A 25,212-nucleotide genomic window follows, 5' to 3' on the forward strand; every position below is an offset into this window, starting at 1 on the left:
AGCAGGTGAAGTGAAGAGTGAGAGGCATGAGAATATACGCGAAGAGATGTGAGCGATGTGCTAGAAGCTAAAAGGAAAGGAAAGAAATTAAAAAGTGTGTGTGTGTGTGTGTAAGCTGCACAACACACACATAAACGGCGATACAAATCTAAATTACAACGAATATGAATGCAAACGCGAAAAAGCGAGCGAGTGTATGAGCAAGCAAAGGAAATCACTTAATTTTTGACATTTTCGCAGAGGCAGTGAATTTCGCCAAGCGAATGAAAAATATCAGCATATCGAAAACACCAAAAATTTTAGCAATAATAATAATAATCGTAAAATTATATTAAGGAAGTTTAATTCTAATAAGCGGAAGAAGGTTGTGTTAGTACTACGTGTACATATATATTCATATGTGTGTGTATGTGTATTAAGTAAGCGCTCATGTGTATTTAGTGTTGTTCTTATACAAGTAATGCCGTCGTCTCACTAAATGTTGTTAAAATAAGCGTGAATTAAAACGTCGGTAAAAAATTGTGCACAAAATAAGTATAAAGGTAAAAAATCAATGAATTGAGTTATCTGTAGTACGCCGTGTGCTGAGCAGTTATATCTCATCTACGTGTGTTCGAACACATATGCATGCTTTGTTCCGAGTTGTGGCACATTTATATGGCTTATATTTAGTGTAAATATATAATTTCATATCTGCCTGCATATATATACATATATGTGTGTATATATCCACAGACACAGTCAAATCAACGCATAAGCGAATTTGTACAGGTAATTACCGGCAGCGGAAGTAATATATAATTGCAGAAAAAATTTCTTTCGCCATTCATATAATGGTTATGAATTTTCATTTATATGCGCCTAAATATATGCTTTGAACTGTCGTAATTTACACTAATCTGCTTGTTTAGTGGCTATTACTATACTCCACTACCAAGTTTACCGCTATCGTAGGAAAATATTCTCAAAACATCAACAAAACGTCTAAAAATACACATTGCATTTTTATAAAATGTTACTATTTTCAAACAACACAATCAACAAATACCTAACCTCATAATCTCACTCACTACCGTCTGTCAGTACGCTTATTTATTTATTTTGTTTCACTGCAGCAAAAGCTTTCGGAAGCTTTTCGTTAAGCTTTCGGCAAAAGGATATGTTTACAGTTTTATTATAGTCCACTCTCTAACTGTCAAAATTGAAGTTTGACAATTGGCTGCGTCGAGAGACAGCCAATGACATAAGTAAAAATAAAATAATGCCGAAAACACGCTCCCACTAACACCCAAACGCCCAACAACAGCAACTGTGTGCGCCATTTATACTAGCAGAGGTTATTGACAGACGTCACATATCGGAGTATATGTACTTTTGGGTTGAAATGTGTGGGTAGTAAATGATGGTCAATTTGTTATGCATGCGACAGCAAGTAAGCAGTGAGCGTCGAGAGAACGAGGACCTCAGTGGCAGGCGCTTTTAACAAACTCAAAACGTAACAAAGTGCCCAGTAGAAATAAAGTTTGCTAAATTGAATACATTGGTTGACGTGATCTCGCTCTCTCGTTACGCTCACTCGTGGTTGCTCTGAACTGAGCTGGAATCCTGGATTTGAAAATTCTAAAAATCAGATTTGTTAAATATTTTATGGATTTCTATGATTAACGAGACTTCTTCGAAAATTTATATTCAAAAGTTGGCTGATGTCTCTCTGGTAGACTTTTCCAGCTCTTTGTTCTATAAAGCTCTGACTTTTACTAGTTTATTTTTTTGTTTTTTTGCTTGGGAACCAAAATAGGTACATCAAATGACAACTCTGGCATCTCTCTTAAGGAACCGTTAAAAAATGTATCATAAAAAAAGCTAAAGATATTAAATTGAAAATGTCTTAGCATATGACTCAGGAAATCTCTATTTCTTACTAAAATAAAAATCCATTGCAGACATTTAATGACCAAGTTTGAAAGATTTTATTTTTTAAGTTTTAAATTCTCAACGTATGAAACTGCTGCATTGATCGGAAATCGATGAGCTAACAGAATTGTTGGAGGATATGCTTTTCTAAGCAATCTTAAGTAATTTTGCCGAAAATAAAATATATTGTGTTTTTAGGAACGTTGGTATATTTATAAGAAGCTTTGTTAAAAAAACAACTTTAATGGTTTAAAAGCATTCGTGTAAAAGCTTCTGACTCGAACCTTTACTAACATATATAGAGATATAGTATATATCATATAACTTAGCTGCAATCTTTCTTTATAATTTTCCTGATCAATTTCCAGCAGGGTCTGACTTATTGCGCCATCTTTTCAAGTTTGTTTGTTTGCTCATTGCTTCACCTGATGTCCGCCTTTGTCCTTTGTCCTCTACTTGTACAGTACGGCTCTCTGCCTTCTAATTTCATGTTCTCTCTCACACTCATTTTGCCGCATTTCTACTCTATCGCTCTCTGCCAACACACTGTGATTTCATTTTGACAGCACATTGAATTTCTTGTTTTTGGCGCAGCGTGGAAAATGCAAAGGAAACAGCAGTTCAGCAGCAAAGTACAGAGTGATAAATAAATGTGTTTACAACAAAGTGCCAGTGGCAGTGTGAAGAGTAACTGTGAAAATTTTTATACATAAGCTAAAAGCCGACTTCAATAAAAGAAATAAGCAAAAAAAAAATATATATATATTCGAAGTAAAACAATTCTAATAAAATTTACTTTAACATACGCGGACATTGCATAAAAGGTCATTAGAACGAAAAAAAAGGGTAAAAAGTGTGTGCAGCGACAAAAGAGGCAAGAAACGTCGATATTTTGGAGTTGCTCTAGTGCTGGCAGTGGCCTGTGAAAGTTATTGTCGGCGCAACCAGACGAAAAGGTAGCTAAATTTTATTGTAGTGTGTGAAATTTTTGACGAAAATAGCTGGAAAGCAAGCGAAACTAGCATTTTGTGAGCAAAACTTAATTAGCAATAATAACAAAAACACCAAAAAACGCAAGCGCGTTACCAACTACACATCACCAGCACAACGATAAAAAAGTCTTCTGCTAGAAATTTTCAACTGAATTTGGTAGTAAGCAGCACTAAATGCATATCTAAAGCAAGTCGAAACACCAATATTTGAGTAATAAGTAGCGAAAATAGTTTTGGAAATTATTAGCATTTAAAAAAAATTGTTTGTATAGTTGTAAGCTGTATTCCCTGTTAACCAATAAAATAGTTTGTAGAATTCACGCGCAACGCACACACATAAACACACTCGTGTCTCCATAAAACGTGCCACACGTTGTGACCGCCGCGACCCCTTCCCCCACTACGACGACGACGACGTCATCATAACGCCAACAACAACAACGACTAATAACATCAATTTGCCGCGACACTATAATAGTTTCCTCTAACACATTGAAGCGCAATATAAAGCAGATAGCAAGCAGACACATTCGCAATTTCAGATACTAGAGCAAACTATGAGGGTAGTGCTGCTAACGGTAAATAGGGTGTAGCCGCCGCCGCCGCCGTCGCTAAAGCCGCTGAGGCGCCAAGTGTATTGTCAGAATTGTTGGCATAAAGCATTCACGCAATCACAACGCCTGAAGAAGCGCAAGGAAAAATACGAAAAATAACAAAAAATAAACAAAAAGTAAAGAACAAATTGCTGCAAAACAAAAGCATACAACAAAAGTGAGCGAAAAAAGGAAATGGTAAAGGAATTTCGTCATCAGCAGCGAACATTGTGCAGGCCCACACCCTTGAAACCTTTTCTCTGCCCGTCACAATCAGCGCTCACACACATACACACACACACACGGTTGCTTGTATGCGTTTATAGTTGTAGTTGTAGTTGCATTAAGTAGTTGACAAAAACAACACACTTGTGTGTATAACCTTCATCGCCAGCGCACCGGTTTATACAAAGCGGCGACCCACTAATCCACCGGCCTACCATCGACTTCATCGTCATTATCCCTAACTCCTCCATTTCAACTATCTTGCTGCTGTCTCAGTTGGCTGTGTGCTAACTTAAGCCCACGGTCGAATCGGCGCCTCAGCGACCCCGACCTCAGTCTAAAGTGCACGTCATCGCTAACGGTATTGCGTCGTCCTAGTCATCGTCAGCGCGAGCCTAGCCACATTGACTCTGGCACTCTCCGTAAGTCTAAATGTGTTGGTTGCTAGTTGTTGGTGTTAGCTGTTTCGGTGTGTGTTTGCGTGTATAGTTTTGTTGTTTTACATACACTTATACATACATATATACATACATAATATTTATTAAGCTGTATGTGTTGGCTTTTTGTGTAATTGTAAATTGTATGCATATGTGTGCCCACACACTATCGCACATTTGCGTGGTTGTACATGTAAACAATTGCCTCATTGTTAGGCTTATTCAAAAGGCCACTCTAAAGCCTCTTTATCAGCGATCGACCGCCAACGGAGAAAACCGCATTTCTGCAATTGTGTACGCACAGTGGTTATCGGTATAAAAGCTTACTGCTGTTTGTTTCTAATTAAAGATATTTGCTTTTTCTAAATGTTTTGACTTCGTGAGAAGAGGAAAAGAGGAGAATACAATTACTTACTTAAAAGAATGACGGAAATACTATTGAAGCAAACAAAAAATATAATTATTGTGGTTGCAATATTAATAATATTTCCAAAGAGATAATTAGGAATGCTGTTGTAGAGATAATTCCTATGCTTATGAGGAAAAACAGCATAACACGGTTTTGAGTATTTCAAAAATTATTGTTTTGGGTTTAAATCATGTTTTATGGTCTTATATCTTCAGATTATGATATCTCAACAATGTATCTATTTAAGCAAAATTAGATTTCTAAGATAAAATAATAAATGTAGCGAAGCATTTTTAACAATGTCGCACTCGTGTCTTCTTTTTTGAGCTTTGCAGTTATGCATAGAATTAATAAACATATTTTTGCGCTGCGCCAACCGTCGCCGCTATGCATCGCATTTATATACATATGTGGTTTGTTATATGAATTTTCATTAGATCCCACTGTGGATAGAAACACAATGAACCAAATCGTCGTGTTGAATGAGCACAATAACCATACATGTTTAAGGTCTACTACAGATTTGTTTTTGGGTGCAATGTTTTTTCATTAAGGTCTACAATTTTTAACTTTCAGATCGTTCCCTCGATAATTAGTTCAACCTAACTTAAATGGAGACTAATTTTAGTACGGCAAATGGATCTAGAGTTCCTTAAAAATATTGTTTGAAGAAAATTTTGTGCCGTTACAACAACAATAACAATAAATTGTGTGCTTTACTGCTAACTATGTTTCCAGCACTAAAACTTTAGTAAGATTAAATAATACTGAATGCAGTTCTATAAATGAAAAGTCAAGTTTAACACAAAGTCAGGCTTTAATTGACATAGCTTGGTAATCAATTATTTTCTCTATAGCTTTAATTTTTGTTATATTCGATTTTTTTTAGAGTTTCTCTTTTCATGCTCTTATTCGCTGATAGAACTATTCCCAGTCGGTACGATATTTGTTCCTCGACATATTTTCTACCTATGAACTATTATCAAAAATTCACCTTGTTAGGCGAATTGATTGATAGAACATTTGTACGATCCGATGCCACGATAGTCGAGTATACGAAACCGGAAAAAATTTTAATTTATATGCGGGTAAAACTGTCACTAGAGAAGTAGAGAATCAAAACATATATAAAAGAAATTATGTTATAGCTTTTGAATACAATTTTTTAAAGCATTCGGGAATTTCGCGAAAACAGTGTCGGTTAAAAAATTGCATTCCGGTTATTACCTGAGTTTACCTTCTTAAAATGTGTGACAGTTCTCCAATTTGTAGAATATTTTTCGGTTCCAATTCGGTGTAATTTTGTTCAAAATGGGAACCGCTTTCCCTACACCAAAATTTTGTTGGAGAAACTCATGATTTCAAGCACTATTTTTTAAAGTCAAATTCTATAATTATAATTTAATAACATTTGGTAAACAAGCAGAAATAACGGTTCTGTAAAAAATTACTATTTTTTAATAAAATAAAATTAATTAATTAAAATTGATTCGACGGCACCGAAGCAATTGTACCCTTCACAGGTGTATTTTTTATAGCAAAAAGGGGTCTAAATAGTTCCGTATCTTGATTTTAACCGGTCAGTTTATATGGGAGCTATAAGATAAAGTGATCCGATCTGAACAATATGTTTAGAGATTGTAGCAATGTATTCCATAATAATAATTGGCAAATTTCGTGAGGATACTTTGCTAAATAAAAAACTTTTCCATACACTTGATTTCGATCGTTCAGTTTGTATAGCAGCTACATATATGCTATACTAATCCGATCTTCAATTTCTTCGAAGAATACATTGTTGCCCTAGAAAATAACTTCTGCCAAATTTCGTTAAGATATTACGTCAAATAAACAAGTATTTTATACAAGTACTTTAGTTCGATCGGTCATTTTATATGACCGCTATATGTTATAGATATCCGATCTGAACAATTTCTTCGGAAGATAAAAACTTAAGCACTTGTTCGTTTATATACAGACAGATGGACATAGCTAAATCGACTCAGGTCCTTAATATACCTTGATCAGGGTATAATAAAAATTTTCACATACCGCTCCTTAAACTCTTGAAAATTTTTAAACATATTAATATTCGGAATTTCTGTATCAAATGCTAATGTTAATAAAATTTCTAAAATTTATTTATAAATGTTGCAATTTGTCCCACTGTGGGCGCACACTTTCATATATGTAATAAATTTACTCATACCCACGCATCGTCGCTGCGAGTGACTGTGGCGCCATCAAAAACCACCAGCACCACAGCTCGATGACTGCATCCGACCGCTTTATTCAGCTTTTGGCGTTTTCTGTCGATTTTTGTCGCTCGAAATCACAATGCAAATTCAAGCAAGCATATTGTTCTGCCCACCCCGCACTCGCGTGTAGGCGCTTTATTATGATTTTCGTAAACATCGATAAACTTTGTTTACATTTACCTCACAGCTTCAGCAAATATTAATCCTGTAAAAATTTGCGTAACAAATTTCGCACAATCGCCTACCAGCATGAGCCGCTTTTACTTCATGTTTCCTACACTCCCCGCTCTACTGCATTTATTTTTGCGTTAAAAGTATTTGCCGAATTACATGTTTACTTTGTTGCTGACTTATTTGCTTGTCTGCCTTGCACAGATTTGATTACTTAACTTACTCTTTGTGCTTTGCCTTATCCTGGCGTATTTTGCTTTGCTTCACATCTCCATTGTGTGCGCGTTGTTTCTTCTTCGCTGCTTCCGTTCAGTTATGCCAGTGATTTCTTAAGTCACTCTATATTTCTCCTCACGCTTTTATAACTCTTTCTGGTGCTTCTTCTTCTTAGTGGGTCTATAAGAGTCTATTTTGTGGAGTGAGTTAGCGAGTGTGTAAAGCATTCTTTCCTAAACTTTTCGGTATGCTAATTTTTCCGGTCTTCAGCTATGGCTTTTGTGCTGCGTCACTTTTTGAAAATCTTGTTTCCTTTCTTCCGTACCTTTCTTGCTCGCTTTATTGCCCAGGGTCTGCTTTCTTTGTTTGCATTGTTGTCATCTCTTTTATCGCTTAATTTGATTAAAATAATTTTGCTCAAAATTTCACTGTAAAAATTCAGCCATTTCACAAATGACTTCGCAAGAAATCAAAATTTTGCGAATTCGTAAGAGATTTTGTTGTAAAAGAATTTTCAATCGGCAAGTGACAAAAGCAAAAAGTGTCCCCCAATTTAAGTAATTAGTTACTAATTTGTATTTATTTGGCATTAAAGTTATGAAAAATATTCTTCAAATCAAGGAGTTCCTTGCAAAAATTTGAATAAATTTATGCTAAGTTGCTTTTAATATTAATTACATAGATAAAAGGCGATATTTACTTTTGATTTTCAGTTTATTTTTAATTATAATACTCGGAAGTATACATTATTTGAAAAGAGTATAATAGTTTTGTTCAATTAACAGTTGTTTGTATCACCTAAACCTATTCGAGATAGATATGGAGTAATAAATATATAAATGTCAGCATGACGAGATGAGTTGAACTCTGAATGACTGTCTATATTAAGTAAAATCAACTCAAAAAGCTAGTAATTTTGCTGCCAATAATAATGTGATTTTCTGATGAATTATGCAAGTAAATTAGATTGAGATCAATTCATTCTAATAAAACCTCAAAAATTTTTGTTAAAATTTATGTTCCATATATTATCTTTCCATTAGAGTAGCTAAGTGCGGAACAATACAGAAATCTGTAAGTGGAAAAATTCAATACTTTCTATAGACCCACCAACTACTGTCTATTATATATATATACATGCTATTAAAAATATATTTATAAATTTATATATAAATTACACGAAAAATCACATTGGCTGCCCAATTTCACTGCTGCACATAAAAAGTACCTACTCACATCCAAATAAACAGATTTGTGGGCTTTCCTTTCTCGGTTTTTCTGATTTGCCCTCATTTATTTATTTGGCATGAACATGGCCAGCTCGAGATGTCAGCGACACGTGATGTCCATTTAGGGTAAGCTCATCAATTAATGCAACATCTGTAGTGAACAATAAAAATAAGAATAACAAATAGTAAACGGATGATGTAAGAAAACTGATGAGAAAATAATGGAGCTGGCAAAACGGCTTAAGGCGTCAGTGACTAAAGCGAACGTGTCGGCCTAAATTGAAGCGTAGGAAAAAAGTGGAGAAAATAGAAAAAAAGGTAAGGGATAAACGTGCATTATTTTGACATATGAAGTAGCTATAGCTATATAAACGTGTATATATAAACGGGTGTTTGTAGGGTTATTACAGAGCAATAAAGAAATTAGTGGAGGGAAACAAATGCGGAATGTAATTTACAGAGCTCGGCAAACAAATTATATTTTTCTTAATAAAAATATTTTTAGAAAGATTTTAGCTCAAAAACTCAATGGAACTTCATATTATTGTTGCACAAAAATTTAAATATTTTCCTATGAATTTTGCAGAATAGTTGTAGCAATGTTCTGATTGATTGCTTTTATTCAAAACTTCGCTATGTACTTATAACTACTTATAACATAATCCATCAAAGTCTCTGATGCATTAAATTATATTATTACATTCACACACACTAAAATATGAGTGTGTGCACATTCTCATGTAATCATTGTGGAATCACCCAGCGTCAAGCTACCGTGGCGTATAAGTTACTTAACTGCTTTTCTATAGCATAATGCACATGCATACGACTACGCTCCCACTTTTAAATACACAACCATCGAGTGCGTTGTGAATGCAGATAGCACTTGACGTAAATTGAAAGCTTTTCTGCGCGACTAACGGCAAAAATAACGTTAAATTCTTGACAGAATTTCACCAGTCATCAGCGCCTACTTTACTCAGCGTTGCTTACATGCCATATGTTCGGCACACTAACACATATGTACATAAATGTTGACATACAACGTGCCCTTGAAAGTAAATGAGGGCATACAGTTTATCAGAGATGTTGCAAATGTTGGGACATTACAATTTTCTACTTAAGTACATAAATCAATAAAAATGCTCCCATACACATATGTACATATGTATATACTGCAACGAGTTTGTAACGAGATAGTGTGCAAGTATTTTAATTTCAATTTGGTCACATGTTTTGTTAGAGAAACACAAAAATTTATTTTTATATTATAACTAAAGAGGAAGAAATTTCTTTTCCTTTAGTCATAACCTCAAATCTATACAAAAATTACCTCGTAATAAGGCTTTCAAAAAATTACGAACCGATCGTAATCCTTTTAAGAATTTATTGAGGGTTGAAGCTTGACACACAAAATTAGTTCCACCGTTCAACTGCTGAAGATTCATCAGTTCCACGATAACTGAGTAAGCTCAGAAAAGAAGTAATCTCAAAGCGAAGCCAGTTCGTTGACCAATTATTTAATTTGAATATAAGCTCTTTCCCAACTAAGTACATTACCTGATATTAGGTTGAAAGTTTTAGGTTAATTAGAAGCAACGCTTCTCGTCTCCAATATCAAAGACTTACATAATTCTAACTCAATCTTTGGTAAGTAGCGTTAAAACATATCTCTTTCTTCATATAATTTTTGAAATATGGGGTAATGGTGTGGTCTCCTAAGCTTTTGCAAAAGACCTTCTCAAGTTTAAGTCTAAGCTCTGAATATTTGTCAGACTTTGAACAATGAAAACATATATTTTGTTGTTGTTGTTGTAACGGTAGAACCGAGTTGACAGTCCTTGGCCGGATAGAATCCGGGTCCGTTCCGGTTGCGTAGACTTGATTGTCGTAGGAACGGGGAAACTTATATTCTGATCTGCAACTGCGAGCTCTCATGAGCTTTAGTAAATGTGATTTTGATGCTTTTTTAATTTATCTAAAAACAAAGCAGTGTTAGTTTCATAAACTTGCTTTCAAAGGTTTTTAAAATTGTTTTTTTAAGCTTTGTAATTTTTTTAGGTGAAAGAAGTTGAGTTTTGTATGACAACTTTCTTAAATGACCTTTTGGAGCTTTGTTAGCGAAAGCTAACCCCGGTGACCCCTTATGAGCTTTCATTTCTTTTTCAAAAACTGAAAGCAATGCATGTTTGTGTGACTGCTATGAACTTAAAAGTAATTAGTTTCTTCGATATGCCTTATGTCAAATGAAGTCAGGTTTATTTTATTATCCCTAATATTGAAACTACTTGTGGTTGTCTATAAATTGCTGAAAATCTTAATTCAGCACGCCTTAAAAAAAAGTAAGAATATAACGGGTGTTTGTTTAGAGGTATATAACTTTAAGTTGGCATTACTGTTCAAGATGGCGACCGATTTAACAGCTGTCAAGTGATTTATTCTCATTTTGGTTTGGCAATTCATCATGAATCGACTCACGTCTGAACAACGCTTGAACATAGGGCAATTTTATTTCGAAAATAATGGTTCTGTGCGGAACACGTATCGTGCACTACGTTCATTTTATCGTGCTTAGCGATGAAGCGCACTTCTGGTTGAATGGCTATGTGAACAAATAAAACTGCAGCATTTGGAGTGAAGACGGCCCAACATGTCACACTGCTCGTGCCACAATCGATTTATTGAAAGACCGCCTAATTTCACGTTTTGGACCTGTAAATTTCTCTCCAAATCCAAATTGTGATTTAACACCGTTAGATTACTTTCTGTGGGGTTATGTAAAGTAATTGGTCTATGCGCATAAGCCACAAATAATTAACCATTCGGAAGACGAAATTCGCTATGTTATTGCCGATACACGGCCACAAATGTTCGAAAAAGTCATCAAAAACTGGATGTCCAGATTGGACTAAGTCCGAGCCAGCCGTGGCGGTCATATGCCAGAAATCGTATTTTAAATGTAATGCCACAAAACTATCTTTCAAATAAATAAAATTCATGTCAATCGAATAATCCAACGTTGTTTTATTGCAATTTAAAGTTCTATACCTCTATAAATAACACCCTTTAGTTAGCCCTAATAACCCTATCACATTGATATCAATGCTTAAAAGTGCTCATAGTTAGCCAGGGAAACCTTTTTTCCTGGTTTACTTCCTTTACATTTACTTATATCCGGCACTTACCAAGATAGTTGTCAATATTTCAAGCATATATTTATAAATTGCACACATTTCTCATACAGAAAATACATATGCACATATTTCTCTATCTCTTCTCACAAGCCCAACAGCTTTTTTTGCCACAAAATCATTTAGATAGTGTCTATCAATTTCCAATCGCATTGCGAACCCTTCATACATTCTACTCGCACAATTGCCAATTCTTGCTCGGCTTTTTCATTTTTGTGGCATTTAATGAAACCGAAACGGAAATTTCAATTTTGTGAACATTTGTGCAAATCAGCTGACAATTTGTAATAACCAGCAATGTATTTCCCACAACTTTACACTCACACCCACACTCGTCAACACAAAGATGTATGACAGAGTAAATGAGTTTGGCAATTTAGCCAAACCGAAGAGGACTGAAGGCCTTAGATGGCCATGTGCTTGTATGTGTGTCAGTTGCAGGCATTGTGAATGGCAAAAAACTTGTGATGAATCTGAAACACATAGTAGGGTATCAGAGACACGGTAGTAATGCAATCTCCTACAGCTAAGGCAGGCCCCACTCTGGTTCGAGTATTGTTAATTGAATTTTCATACATTTTGTGGAAAACCACAATTTTTTTTCTTGCATGGGGACGGGGCTTTCATCATAATTTTTCATGCATAGCTACCCTGAAGGAAATAGATGGGTGGGATGCAAGGTGATATTATTACAAATTTGTTACTCTGCTTATGGCTTTGATTGATCAAAAATATAAAGTTGATCAAATACCTACGAGGTCGCACGCGGCAAGTATGTACATGCACACTACCTTAGGCGAACACAGAGATGTGCTTCATTCATCTCTACTAACACTTGTAGTTGTTATTTGCTCTTTTTGCATTGTTGTTCGTTTTATTCCACAGTGTTGGCTTTTTGCATTCGCCTGCCCAGTTTTCTCTGTCTTTGACGTTCTATTCAACTCTTTAACGGAAATTAGACAATTAGTGTTGCCATCACCAGCACTTTGCAGTGCTTTGGGTCCACTCATGTGCTCTTTTATATTCGCTTGAATTGACATTTTTCCGTATTGAGCTTCAACAAAGTGTCATGGCCTGGCATGTTACTGTTCTCAGAGCATTTTTTTGTTTTACTTTTCTAAAATGTCATTCATGCGAGTACTTACACAGTAACCAAGACTTTTATGTAAGTGTTAGTAAGAACCTTCACTTAGTTAACCTTTTGCCTCACTTTCTATAGGCACTCGTGCTGAAAATACCCTTTTCACTTGTCAGACCTTCTAGAAGCGTCTTGCTGAGCATAGATCGCTGGGACACTTTTGATTTGCGCTACTTGCATGGGTGGGATTTTACAATAGTCTTGACAGGCTCATTATCTGTTGCCCGCGTCTCCTCGAACTTTTACAATACTGTTGAACGTAAAATTAGAAAAATATATTCAAGTTTTGGATGATTTAGATCAACTAGGTGACATAGGTTATCTCTATTTCTTTACAATCAGCATTTTTTTTCTAAGGCTCTTTGATATTCCTGCTTCTATATGTTTTTTGAGAATTTCAAGCCAATATTAAGCTTTTGTGAGCTTTTTGACTTTTGAACTGTTTTTAATAAAAGTAAATTTGTTCAATTTTGGTCACTGGAAAGTTTAATACAAACTGTTTTCTTCAATGTAGAGCTTTTATGAGCTTTTGGAACTTGAAATCCAGGCAAGTGAATGCATATTTATATGATTTTCACCACTAGAAATGTGCTAAAAAAATAATGTATCTATGCTTGTAAAACGACGGTCCTTTAGGTTTTCTTGAATTAGGAAAAAGTCACACGGAGCCAGTCTGGCGAATGTGAAGACTGGGGTATCATTACAGTGGTGTTTCTTTCCCTTGGTCTATTTTTTTTACCAAACGAAAATCGCCAAGCTCATAAAAACACATTTAACTTTAGCGGCTGCAGACAAAGTGAGCAATGAATACAGCTGAAATTTGTATAGTACTTTAGGGGCATTTATATCAACATAATAAAAAAATATTACAATTGGACCTTGCAAATAAACGAAATTTTAATTTTAAATGTTATTTTTTGAAAACGCCTCGTATTTCCTTCAAGGGTGAGCTTTTATGAGCTTTCTTAAAAAAACTTTTGAATGCTTGTAGTTTTGTCTAAGTGAAAGCAATGAATATTATTATTTGGACTACTGGCAGCTTTGAATTATGTTAATCAATAGGGAGCTTTTATGAGCATTCACAAATTTACTATTGAACGTGTATTATTTTTCCTAATTGAAAACAATGGATATTTGTATGATTGGAAACTGTGGAAACTTAAAGGTAAATTACTTACATCAATGGGAAGATTTTAAGAGCTTTTATAAATTAATACTTGCAATATTTCTTGAGTGAAAGCAATAGATATTATTATGGTTTAGACTACTGGCAGCTTTAGGTTATATTATTCAATGGGCAGCTTTTATAATCTTTCAAAAATTAACCCTTGAACCTTTGTAATTTTTCCTAATTGCAAAAAACGGATATTTATATGATTTGCACATTGGAAAATAAATTATTTTCTTTAAAGATGACTTTTCATGAATGAACTTTTGAATATGTGTAACTTTTTTAAGGGAAATCAACTGTTATTCATATGAATTAACCCTGTGAAACTGTGAAGTGGGGTATTTTGTGCAATGCAGATCATTCATAAATAGGGCTTAGAGATGTGTGATTTTAATAATTCCATGATTTCAAGCACTTTAAACTTTAAGATTCCTTATTTTCTTCAATGGGGAACTTTTATGAGCTTTCATAAAGAGCGTTGAATTTTTGAAATTTGTTTAAGAGAAAACAATGAATATTTGCATGATTTTTTCCATCGGAAATGTTAGCATAAAAGATATTCTTCAATGGTGAGCTTTTATTATCTTTTCTGATGAGCGTTTAGAGCTTTGAAACATTAGAAATTTGCATGCTTATGACATCTGGTAACCGTAAGATACATTTATCATTTATTTCTACTCATACTCTACCTACTATATACCCTGTTCAATATTAAGTTTATCACGATGGTTGTAACACTGAGAGCATATTTTAATGAAATTTGGCATGCGTTATTGCCTAAGACAATGATAGTTTTTCAGGGTATTACAGCTTCGGTGCAGCCGTGGTAAACGTTTCTTCTTGGTTTAGTATATATTTTTGCATCTTTTCGTATTTCATTCAATTATTTACGATTACCCCTTCTTGCTGAACACTATTTACACTTTCGTGATTTGTTTACCTTGATTGTCTTTGTTTACTTATATATTCCTGTTTTGACCTTTCGTGGCATTGATTACCTCGGAAGTAACCTCTGAGTTCATGCCCGCATACACATACACACTCTCACATAGCTTTACATACGCATATTGGCACTGCGCCAAGTCCCTTTAGAATTGAGATTGTTTGGCTTACTGCCAAATTTATCACGTACGCACGCACAGTTGCGTAAACAAAGTTGGAAAAAATTACAAAAAAAAAAATCGAAAAGTACAAGTGCAAATATAGATTGCGTGCCTATTCTCAGTGGAACGCCACGCATACGCAGGTATAAGCATACAAATCCAAAACTTGATATGCAGAAATGCAATGGCATGCAGCGGACAACACTGGAGCAATCAAAAATTTTGTGAACTTCACAGTTTTTCCTTTTGCGCGGCGCTTATTGACTTTCGATGCATATGCGCCGATGATTGCTGTTGCAGCTGAAAGTTACCTTGCTTACATTTGGCACGAAAAAGTACATCAATCACAAAACAAAAACAAAAATAAAAACAGATCCAAAAAAGTTATAATTCAGTTGTGAGGCATTTTTTTTAAGTATAACTGTAAATCTTTTTATAATTGTAAACTAAGGTATTTTTAGTATAATTGTAAAACCGTCCACTCTTGTTAAATGAGTGTGTGTTGTTAAATGTGGAGCAAACCGCTTACATAAGCGCACGCTAAAATCAAATGTGTAACAACAACATCACAAATTTGAAACTACCCTAGTAAAATGTGCCAACACAGACTTAACCAAATAAGCAAACAATAACATATTCCATTGTAATAAGAAATGGCAAAGAAAGCAAAAGAATAAACAAATTACAATAACAAATCGATACTGTGTGCCACATAAAATAAGTGAAGCAGCAGGCCACATTCACCACATTCCACCACACAGCCGCACTCATACATTGGTTGTTGTTATCGCATGCTCTAATTCTCTTTGCGCATGCGCTTGCTTGTTCGCCTAAAAGTATGCAATTGAATTGTAGCCCTAAATGCATTCGAAAGCTGATAAGCACACGCTGATAAGAGGTTCCCACTGTTGGCTTATACATGTGTATGTGTCTGTGTCTATTTGGCATAAATTTGAATGCATAAAGTTTCAAGAGTTGCCAAGTAAGTGTACTTTCCATTTTGAAGTGGGTGTCAGTGGCAGAATAATGAAGAAAAGTTGGTTGCGGCCCAAAGTATGTTTCGTTCGTAAATTAGAATTTTATTTTAAAAACTGAAAACAATTTTTTTTTTGTTAAACAAGCGTTAAGGATGATCATAAAATTTATTTTATAAAAAAATGCAATGCCAATTTTGTATGGACATTTTTTTTTACTATAATATTTTTTAAATCTATATATGTGTAATATTTAGAAACTTTTAAAAATAGAAATAATAATTACTCTCTTTTCCTTGAGCCAATAGTTCAGAACACAAATAAGGTAATAAGACATGAGTTACACTTAGGAACATTATACTCAGTTCAAAAGCAGTTACTGCCAGAAAATCTACACTTTCTGGATAGCATTTGATCCGGAAGATTTACAATTTCATCATTAAAATATCCGATTTTTATTTAAATTGGCTTCAGTTACGACTTGACTCACAAGGGTTCCACTTCACTCTCCGCCTCTCCCCATATATCAAAATACCAAATCAATTAGCAATAAATAAAAATAAATGCAATAAGTTCTCAAGCGCCTTTTTTATTGGTAGGAGTTATACCATGTGTATAAATGTATCTTTTGTAGATTATTGCCGAAATTGCAGATAGTTTCTGTAACTCCATTTCAAAGAATCAGTGAATATCATAATTATCATCATTTCGCGCTAAGAACTTTCTTAAATATTTTAAGTTTCTAATCTTTCCTGAAATAATAAGCATAAGGACTTGAGCTGGAATATTCTTACCATTAACTGAAGACATTTAATATGAGCGTCTTTATGAAGAATTAATACCAATGTTCCAAAAAAATCACTTAGAAAATTTTTTATCAAAATGGTAATTGTCCAAAAAATGTAAAATTTTAAAGATTTTGCGCTTCTTCCCGTTCTTAAATTTATTCAACTTGCTCCTAAATGTAGGCAACATTATGAATCCGTTAGCTTACCATAAATGGCATCTCTTAATACGAATAATTCGAAATTTTACTTGTAATATCAGATGTTTTGTGGCCAGAAAAGTTCCCTTAATGATTTTGTTTTTAATAATTCGTGATTCGCAGTCAAAGAAGTCCCGCCAAATTTTAAGTTTTTCTTACAAATAATGATAAAAATAGTATTTGAATTCATAATACTATATGTAGCTCAAGTCGGAGTATTTCCAAGTTAAAATATTTGAGATAAACTTAACAGAGTGAAATTAACTTACTCTCAACTGACTCAACTTGAGTTGAGTTGAGCGCCGAAATGAACTTTTTCCCCTTAAAGAAGCGCTGAGTAAAATGTGAGTAAAATAGTAATGGTAAAAATCTAGTTTTGAGCGCAAACCTGAGCTATGCCCACCCACATGCTTCTTCACCTTTTTGATAACACAATTGTTGGCGAAGAGAAACAAAAGCGGCAAAGACAGTAGCTGAAGCGTTTTCACAAATACAAGAACCTGCAGCCAATAAGCTTGCTTACTCACTCGCGCTTATAGCGAAGCTAGTAGTGCGATAAAAGAGCGCGTACGCACATCATAAAACTGAGAGTACCAGAGCGCCAATGTAAGGTTACTCAAAGTGAGGACTATTATTATTTTTATTTTACTCAATTTCGAGCTCCACATTGCGTAAAAGGCTTCGACATTTTCGAGCGAGTTGTTGTTGTTTACATTTCAAAAGCGTTTGGTATATCGGCATGCGAGTTTGTCGGTGCACGAACGTCGAGTGGTGGAATGAATGCACGTGTGAGCGAAGCGCACAATCGTGTCGTGCTCATGCGGACGGTGACGCCAATGCTTGACGGTCGAAAAGTATGCTTCGAGTTGAACATGTTTTTTCTTTGATGAAAATGTTCTTCGATATTTTGTTTTTGCTTTCATTAGCGTCGTTGCTGCTTGGCATACGAACATGTTATGAAACGATTGCTGTCGACACGAAAGCGCGCTATTGAACGGCGACGAGCGCTTGTTTGTGGTAGCGTTTGACGACGCATCGTCGATAATATTCGCTGTTAACGACGGTGGTAGGAAACAACGACAGTAAGGGCTTGTGTATATGTGTTCGCTGTTGTTGCCAACATCGTACTTACAATCGCTGTCGTCCCAATAGGTACCAGCACACATCGCTGCCTCGCAAACGGCCGCTTAACGGCGACAGCGAGACTGGCGAACACACGACCGAAAAGCCGTACTCGTACATGTGTTTGCATGGCGGTGCGCCTTACAGTTTTGGGAGCACTACCGTTAGGTGGCAGTAGAAGAGTGCGCACGAAGCAGAGCAGCAGCACCACATAGCCTCAGAAGCACAGTGTTAGACAGACAGAAAAGTGTATCGCACGGCGCACAGCGCACAGCATAAACTCGTATCGAATCCAATCGTCTCTGAACGTCAGCAACGAGCTCCTGCTAGCAAGCCAATAAAAGACAAACTAATTGAAAGCGTGTGAAGTAATCGCAAATTGAATTTTAAAATAGTCAAAAAAGAACAATATAGCTTACTGGCGAAACTGATTAGTACATAAAATAAGTAAGACAAAAAAAAATTCGATAAAATTGTTTGGTGTTTAAGAAGCGGCACGAAGCAGGATAGCTGTAAAACGCATCTAAAGCCGTCTTGTTTTCTATTCAATTGATATGGTGATTTGGTACTGCCTATAGCGGTAAAGAGTTTGCAAAGCCGAAAACAGTGAAGCCTTTAACGCAGCTCAAACATCATTTTTTTTCTTTCGGTTGGTGCATATGCAACGTGAGGTGAAGTAAACCACACAAGCCGGAGGACAACACGTAGTGAAAAAAATTTACGGTTTTTTCCGTTTGTTTTCTTCCATCTTTCCGGTTAGTCGCTTGTCATGGTTGTCTAATGCTTTTTGTATATTTTTTGTATTTTAAGTAATTTATGTAATTGCTGACTGTATAAATATGTGTGTGTAAATAATTTTTATTAATAGTTATATGGTAGCAATTTAACTAAAACTATGCTTAAAAATAACTTTCTTTCTATTGAACCCAAAAAAGTTTGCCTACAATTAGGCACAAATAATTAAGTTTTTTGAATGATTTGTAATTTCGTGACAATTTCTATTTACTTTTGCTGGTAGCTATATTTACAGTTGTGTTAAAGACAGGCTTGGGACACCTGGTCTCTTTTTAAAGTATGCCAAGTAGAGCTATTAAGTTTTATGTTTTTACGCATATATAGAACTTTATAATATTGTATATAAATCGACATCCTACTCAGAATTTTTTGTTATATTTAAGTTTAAGCTTAGGCGTTCTGAATGTGATTCTGTATATAGCTTTCATCTACGTCTACTTCTTTTTAGAAACTTTTAGCAACTTGTTTACTCCAGAAAATTATGAAATTTTATTGAAAAGAAAATCTACTTTTTCTACATTCAATTGTGATTATGGTTTTTCTACTAACTATCTTTTAAAAAATTGGCAAATAGGCTTGTTTGCAAAAAAATTCTAAGTACTTCATGAGTGAAGCTAAGACGAATGCTTATCAAGCTTTTATGTGCATACTTTTAGGTGTTTTTGTAAATAAATGTATATTGAATAGACAAAGGTTCCATTTTCGAGACATGAAGGAGACAACCTAAAATTCAGCTTGTTTCTTCCTTGGGGTTTGTTAAAAACCAATCATTAAAATAATTATACAAAAAATATAAAAATATTTGCATAACTAAAGGCGAAACCATAATTATTAATACAGCGTACCAAAGGTTTGGAGGTTAGATGAATATATTGAGACAATTTATATTATTAATTCTAGCTTCGTTTGCTGCTTTCCTGTTATTTCATAAATATCGTAGTTCACCGGATGAAGAAAATACTGAATAATCTCAGAAGCATTATTATTGCTATGAGGTATTCAATTTTATTGCAAATATGTTTAGTTTTGACATTCATAGCATTAGAATACTGGAAAATAGTTTATCAAACATGGAAATCATCAATGACACCCCAAAAGTATGCACTTACTTTCGTTAATCGTAGAAAATAGTATACAATTGAGAGTTTTCTGAAAATACAGGCTTAATAGAGTATTATTAGTTACAGAAAGTGAATCTACATATATTTTTTTATTATTTTACAACTACTATAATCGTTTAAACATAAAGTGATTTTTTAGATCCTAGATCGGTGGAAATATTTACAAGGGGTAATAACAATAAGAAACAAAATTTTATTTCGAGTAAAAATTATCGAAGTATTAAAAGAGGGTTTTAAAATAAGGTGAAATGTATCATCACTAACTTACTATTTAGTTTCCTAAAGGTATGCTTCGCGTTTAAAAAAATGTCTCTAGGTTATCAGAAATATTAATAAGAATTTTCATGAAATAAAAGCACCTCGTGAGTGGAATTTTTAGCTGCATTCTGGCTAAGTAGCAATAATTTTTTTCTACTCTTTGATTACTGCAACAATATTTTAAAATTTTCAAACTCTTTAATGTCTTTCTAAAACCTTAAATGAAAAGTCAACATTAAAGTCTACAACGTGCCACTCTTTAGATAATCAATTCTTAGCTAACCAAGACCCTTTCGCCTCTTACTCACACATTTTTTTCAAACCGTTTTATGCGCTCTACACTTTACCGTATTTTTCGCAAACAAAAATAATCGATTTGTACGTAGCATATGTTCACAATAAGCGACCACTGTCAGCTCGTCAGCTTACCTGGCAAATCACATGCTTTACAGCCCGAAAGTATGCCACAATATGTACTTTGACCGGGTTAGAGACGATAGACGACAACGCTATTGGTAAAAGGTGCTGGGTAAACGTAAATAAACAGCGAAAAAAGGGGGCAAAAAATGGTAGTTAAATACGCAACAAAAAGCTCGAGGTACTAAAGTATATAAAGTGCAGTAAAAATGGAGAGTAAGCAAATAAGCAAGCTGTAGCCACATTGGCGCAGAACGCTTCAACTTAATGCGTCGGGGCCACTCGCAGCGCACAAAGTGCACCGTCATCATCATTATGATCATCACGATGATTACCGTTGGTGGCCGCTCACCGCACACCCTGACCGGTGTTACGGCAGCACTCCTTGCTACTTTTGCGCCGCGCGCACTGTTGACGTTGCTTGCATTTTTGCACAGCATTTTCAAGTTTTTATTGCTGTTTTTGCCTTCTCTGCTAGCACTTTTTGCCATTGTAATGCCGTCGTCACCGCCGGTGCCCTTTCCCTATCACTGTTTATTTGTCATTCCAGCGGTTCTCTTGCTGTTTTTATTTTGTTTTTAATTTTTTTGTGCTGTTGTTTTTCTGTTTTCTAAGTCCGTTTTTGACGTAAAGTAGCAAAAATTTAGCTCAGGATTTTAATCCTTTTAGCAACCGGGTGCGCGCTCCAACTGCGTGACATCCGCTTGCCGCGCTGCGTGTGGCTTGGCCTGTCTCTGTGTTTGTGTAGGTTGTGCTCGTGTCTGTGTGTGTGTTGGAACAGAGCAACGCCACGGCGCACTTTAATGTTGGCGCAATTTGTTTGAAAGGCTTAGGAGTAAAACATCTTAATCCAATTAGTAGTAATGTTGTGCGATTTGAACGCCACTGATGATGCTGCGTTTCGTTTGCGGAAGAAAAATGAGGTAAAATGCCGGCAAGAAGTGCGCTGCTCACCGCTGACCTAGGCTGAGGTTTCTGGTCTTGTGTGTACTTCCGTGTGGAGGTATCATGTGATTTACAGTAAAAATTATTATAAAGTTGCTAATAAGAAATATTAGAAAGAAAAATTAAATTAGTTAAGCTCTTTAAGCTGCTTTGAAATAAGGAGGTTAAAAAAGAAGTTGCAAGTTGAACTCAGATACAAGTATAATATCATTCTTCGCTTAAGTGTTGGTATAATATAAGGAAGGGAAGAATTTTAGTTCCTTCGAGGCCTGAATTAATTCTGATTTTTTACATGTAAAGCGACTCCAAAACTATGCTTGACTGACTCAAAACTCAATTTAAAATTAAGATATCGACTTTTCGCTTAAGAGAACAGCTGACGCAAAATTAACAAAAAAAAAAGATACGTGTGGCACTCAGGGGCTACCGCGGTAAAGCTATTGCAAAGCACTTGTTTATCAACTTATGCAATTATAATTATTTATTTATTTTTTATGCAGTATTTTTTTTTGTTCATATAAATTCAAGTTTTTTCTTTGATATTATTTCAAATTACACTTGCTGAGCATGGTGACCGATAAGCAAACAAATTTTTAATTTTCTTGCCTAAAATATTTTTATTATCTTACAATACATGTAGGTTATTCAGGAATTTGTATCATTACAACTATAGGTATATTTTAATTGAAATAAGAAACATAAGTTTGAGACTTGATATCCGTTAAATATCTGAAAAAAAACCGCGGCAGTGGTGGTCCCATATTTTGTTATGTATTCTGGTGGATCATTATTGATTATTAAATTAATTTTTCCGAAAGAAAAGTTGTTAATTGCTCTGATTTTTTATCAGCGAAGTTGATGTTGAAATCGCCAGCCAAGATAAGTGGAAATTTATTATTATTGATAACCCGATTGAAATACCTAATTTTAATTGTATTGTTCAATTCAAACGAGATACTGTTCCAAAAGGTGGAGTAGCTGTTTACTAAAATAATAAGAATGTCACTTATATTATGCCTCCGAATGATGAATAATTTATTTTTTATTAATTAAATATTTATTAAATTCCATATTATTATTTGCCATTAAAGAAATTGTATCTTAAATACTATTATTTCTGAATCATCTTTCTTTTCAATTGATTTGTTCCGCTTGTGATATGCGAAAACGCAATATGCCCAAAAGTATGCAAATATTATGCACATACGTGATCGTGTTAGGTGTATTCCCGTTACAGAAGTACTTGATTCAGTCCCCACGCTCAAAACCCGCGGTAGAAGCTATGCAATAGCTTAGAAATATTTTTCTCATATAATGTTAGACTATGGTCTACTTTTAAAAATAACATACTGTAAGTTTCAATCGATAATTGTAATAGTTTTCGAGATATAGCCTTCTGAAGTATAGCCACTTAAACACTTTATTCTCGAAACAGTATTTTTTTTCGAATTTGCTGCGTCATAACTAAGGAACCAAACGATTTGATATTTTCTGTACATTTTTCCTTAAACTTTTGCTTACCTGTCGACTTCGATATTTTCTATGTTTTGTAATTGGACATCTTTCTACTAAATACATTAAATAAATATCTATTGAAATATTAGATCCATCATATTTTAATAGGTATTGTATTTTCAAGAGCTGTGACAAATTTAATAGATTCAAGTATAAAAGTTGTAACTAGTTAGACCTTTCTTTATTTATTAATATTTTTATAAGAGATACAGTGTCTTAGTTGCTTCTTCAAGCCAAAATATTGCAAATAAATCAAAAATGAAATTGCAATTTCACAATATCCAATTAAGGTCGTATGCACTTGCGCTTTTCAATATTAAGCTTATCCTTACAATACATATTGATTTAACAAAGTTAGCTGTAAATTCGACATTTCCAATTTAATGTTAGAACTTTGCTTAAGCAACGTATCTGAGCAACAATTCCAAGCGTTCTTGTTGCTTTTCTTGTTGCTTGCTTTGGCCCTTCGATTTCTAAACACAGTTGTGAAATACACAAATCGTTGGGAAAGCAAACACTAAATATTTTATTGTATAAAAAGTAAATAGACGCATATACAAGGGCATGAACACACATATATAACAGTAAATTTAGGCTACGAAGGCATATCAGTGCTGTCATTGAATATTTTTGGGAAAATTTATTGCATTTGTGATATTTGTCAGCAGCAACGCCCAACCCTAAACACTCCACACGCTCCTTATGCTCCATTCGCACCATAACCGTTATGTATAGATATTTGCAAAAGTCTGTAAATTTATATTTATATTTATTTATATGAATTTGCATGGCACACAAAATATCAAGTAAATCTAAGCGCACTTATGGGCCATGCAAATATATGAATTCATATGTAAAATAAGGCAACACGGCAATATATTTAACTGTCAGTTTAGCAGTCAAAGGATTGGCATTGTATTAGTTTATATGCATGCCGATATCGGGTGTCATATATTTATTTGTCTACATAAACATTTATTATTGTGCGCACACATATATTTTATATTGTTCAGTTTTCTATACAAATTGATTGTCTCGTGTGACATTTTAAATGGAAATTCTTGTCGTAGATTTTTTACACTCCAAACTGACATTTGACGTTTTGGTACAAACAGTACAACAAAAGCAGATAATCGTTTGCACGTGTGTACAAAATGGCACATTGGTATTGTTTGGCAATCAGCTTTTTGTTGTAACTACTTATGCAATCAGTATAATATTAGTCTAATCGATTCGTTTTCTTGCTGCTTTTATCAGCTGTCATGTAAATATCAAGAAATTGTTGTAAATGCAGCAGTTTGGTACATTTATTCAGTAGAATTTACGGAAATCTTAACTGACTTTCACCTTCTGTTGCTGTCAGAAACATTTCACTCTCACAATTGGAATGAAATTGATACCAAAATTGCTTTTATATTAAACAAGGTTAGTTGTTAGGATTCATAGAACATGATCTTTAATTCTCTGAACTATTAGGCATCTTTGAATCGACTCTTCCCTGGTCTTTTGTTTAAAAATTAAATAAAAAAAGTTTGCCACTCTCATAGCAATTCTCACACCATATTTCATTTCAAGCGATTTAGATATCTCTAAACTAATTTCAAAATCTCAGATAAACAAAAGTTTTCGACCAATTGAGTGGTATATTGTTGAGGTAAATAAAAGCGAAGATCAAGTTAATAATTTCTTTCAAATATATCTACATGCTTTCTTATTTTTTTAAGATTTCTGTCCACTGTTCAGAGAATAAGAGTTCGGTATAATTTTCATCAAGTCATTCAGTATAGACAGTAATCGTAAAATCATTTCGACACGATTTTTACTTAATGTCTTATTTTATAAAGAACAGATTTTTGCTCGATAACAAAATAACTTTCTCAAGTTGAAGGGCACACCTATACTGGGAAAAGTTTTGGAATTAAAAAAAAAAAAAAAAAATTGGATGAAACCTAAAAACAAAAATTCTCTGCTAGAAGTCCGCATAAAGATCTACGGATAAAAAAAAATTACAAACTGGCGGCGTTTTTTAGAAA

The 25,212-nt window shown here is 34.4% G+C and overlaps 1 protein-coding gene across 10 annotated transcripts in view; it reads left to right on the forward strand.

The window, feature by feature from the left end:
- The first annotated feature begins 247 nt into the window (after positions 1-247).
- cpx (synaptic transmission protein complexin) overlaps positions 248-25,212 on the forward strand; it is a 316,297-nt gene continuing 291,332 nt past the window's right edge. For 4 of the 10 annotated variants that reach the window (XM_036368047.2, XM_070105626.1, XM_036368055.2 and 1 more), the window contains exon 1: positions 18,283-18,883. The gene's annotated coding sequence lies outside the window, so the exon portion shown is untranslated. Of the gene's footprint in view, positions 772-2,557; positions 2,871-18,257; positions 18,884-25,212 lie in introns of those variants that run through there. The other 6 variants (XM_036368048.2, XM_036368038.2, XM_036368035.2 and 3 more) reach the window with 5 other exon arrangements.

Source organism: Bactrocera oleae, chromosome 2, assembly GCF_042242935.1.
Source record: "Bactrocera oleae isolate idBacOlea1 chromosome 2, idBacOlea1, whole genome shotgun sequence".
Lineage (NCBI taxonomy): Eukaryota > Metazoa > Arthropoda > Insecta > Diptera > Tephritidae > Bactrocera > Bactrocera oleae.